The sequence below is a fragment of the Protomyctophum parallelum genome (genome assembly GCF_964188405.1).
Source record: "Protomyctophum parallelum genome assembly, chromosome: 16".
NCBI lineage: Eukaryota > Metazoa > Chordata > Actinopteri > Myctophiformes > Myctophidae > Protomyctophum > Protomyctophum parallelum.
The window spans coordinates 4,361,542-4,364,041 of NC_139711.1; the positions used below are offsets into that span (position 1 = coordinate 4,361,542).

Here is a 2,500-nt window from a genome sequence, read left to right on the forward strand (position 1 = left end):
GAAAAGCAAATCTAGCCCATTCTGAACGGGAACCCATTTTGGTGTTATAGCATCATGTTGTGCTTTAGCTATTGACAGAGAATTCGCCATCACCTAAAGGTAATTTGAATACACTGAATTAGTCTAGACGAGCTTTGAAGCTCTGAGCCATGCTGTGAGCAACAGAGCCCTTTTCACCTGTCCCACCCCCCCCCCCCCCCCCTTCCCCTCTCACCTCACTCCTTCTCATCCTGTCACTATTGAAAAATAGCAGATCTACAAGCTCATAGCGCGCCACCGAGTGGCGCGCTTGTAGGTCTGCTATTTTTGAAAAATCGAAGAACGACTGACATTTTTAGAATCTGATCTCAGGTCAGAATGGGTTAATCAGACCAGTGTGTGTCCCAGTGGAAACCTCGTATGAATCTGATCTCAGGTCAGAATGGGTTATGTGTCCAGGTATAGCTCAGTCGGTATAGAGCACTGGCCTGTGCGGCATGTGCCGGGAAGGGGGGGGGGGGGATTAAGTCACTCTACTGCCGCTCCATCTCTTGGCCGCAAGCTTCACGCTGCGGCAACTGCCGGTAAACTGCCCGGGAACAGCCGCGAGAAAACGCTAGCTTCCGCGGCAGTGCGTTTTGTCCGACATGCGTTGTGTCGTGCTTGTGGTTATGGTTAGGGTAAAGGTTTGGGGTAGACTCGTAGAGTGTTATGGTTAGGGTAAAGGTTTGGGGTAGACTCGTAGAGTGTTATGGTTAGGGTAAAGGTTTGGGGTAGAGTGTTATGGTTAGGGTAAGGGTTTGGGGTAGAGTGTTATGGTTAGGGTAAAGGTTTGGGGTAGAGTGTTATGGTTAGGGTAAAGGTTTGGGGTAGAGTGTTATGGTTAGGGTAAAGGTTTGGGGTAGAGTGTTATGGTTAGGGTAAAGGTTTGGGGTAGTGTGTTATGGTTAGGGTAAAGGTTTGGGGTAGAGTGTTATGGTTAGGGTAAAGGTTTGGGGTAGAGTGTTATGGTTAGGGTAAAGGTTTGGGGTAGAGTGTTATGGTTAGGGTAAAGGTTTGGGGTAGAGTGTTATGGTTAGGGTAAAGGTTTGGGGTAGAGTGTTATGGTTAGGGTAAAGGTTTGGGGTAGAGTGTTATGGTTAGGGTAAAGGTTTGGGGTAGAGTGTTATGGTTAGGGTAACGGTTTGGGGTAGAGTGTTATGGTTAGGGTAAAGGTTTGGGGTAGAGTGTTATGGTTAGGGTAAAGGTTTGGGGTAGAGTGTTATGGTTAGGGTAAAGGTTTGGGGTAGAGTGTTATGGTTAGGGTAAAGGTTTGGGGTAGAGTGTTATGGTTAGGGTAAAGGTTTGGGGTAGAGTGTTATGGTTAGGGTAAAGGTTTGGGGTAGAGTGTTATGGTTAGGGTAAAGGTTTGGGGTAGAGTGTTATGGTTAGGGTAAAGGTTTGGGGTAGAGTGTTATGGTTAGGGTAACGGTTTGGGGTAGAGTGTTATGGTTAGGGTAAAGGTTTGGGGTAGAGTGTTATGGTTAGGGTAAAGGTTTGGGGTAGAGTGTTATGGTTAGGGTAAAGGTTTGGGGTAGAGTGTTATGGTTAGGGTAAAGGTTTGGGGTAGAGTGTTATGGTTAGGGTAAAGGTTTGGGGTAGAGTGTTATGGTTAGGGTAAGGGTTGTGTTCCCCGGCAGATGCCGCTGCTGCCGGAAAATGCACTCGCTCTCTCTCAAAGAAAAGGCAGACATCTTAGAAAAGGTCACAGAAGAACCCCCTTTTAGTCAACTAAACTGCGTTTAGCTTACTGAGCGATATTCAAATGCAACACAAACAAAAGAACAAAACCATGAAATGTCCACGCTGGTAAAGTGGACAATACTATAGTAACACATACTATAGCACACATGATACACTATAATCTATACCTTGTGGGTTTGATACATGAGCATGAAGACAAACAAGGGAATGGAGAATTACGATCACTGAACAGAAGAGCAGCGTCAGAAATAAGGATGACAGGCCAGGTTCTTGAAATCCGCTGACCGCGGTGAGTTTGTAGGCTACGGTCCATGGGTATTGAGGCTGTTAGGACACTGTTAAGGAGAGGAAACTTTTCTAAAGAGAGGCCTATTGGATACGCTACAGACGGACTGTCTTACAGATAACCACTGTCCTAGAACACTTTCACCTTGAATGTTGGGTTACATTTGCTGAAATTGACCAGAGTTTTCCAAAAAAACGTGATATGGTTATTTTGTGAGCTTGTCAGATAGGCTATTTTCACTATTCGCTATATACGTCAAAGTATCAAGTTTCTGTGCCGGTTCTGCACATGATGATTTTACATAATAATAATAATCCAAGCATTTTCGTATTGTCAGTGTGTGAAATCATTTGGTTTCTTATCTGGTTGTTGTTGCAATAACAGAAGGTGATACGTATCTTCGACGTGACTTAATTTGCCCTACTACGATTTTTCTTAGTATAGTATTTGTCATTTTTATGATGTTTTCACAATATTTGTACCAGCTATAGT

General features: G+C 44.4%; 1 protein-coding gene across 1 annotated transcript in view; it reads right to left on the reverse strand.

Annotated features, from left to right (window-relative positions):
* Positions 1-2,500, reverse strand: part of LOC310873380 (rho guanine nucleotide exchange factor 9-like) — a 42,028-nt gene that overhangs the window by 18,801 nt on the left and 20,727 nt on the right. The window lies entirely within an intron of this gene.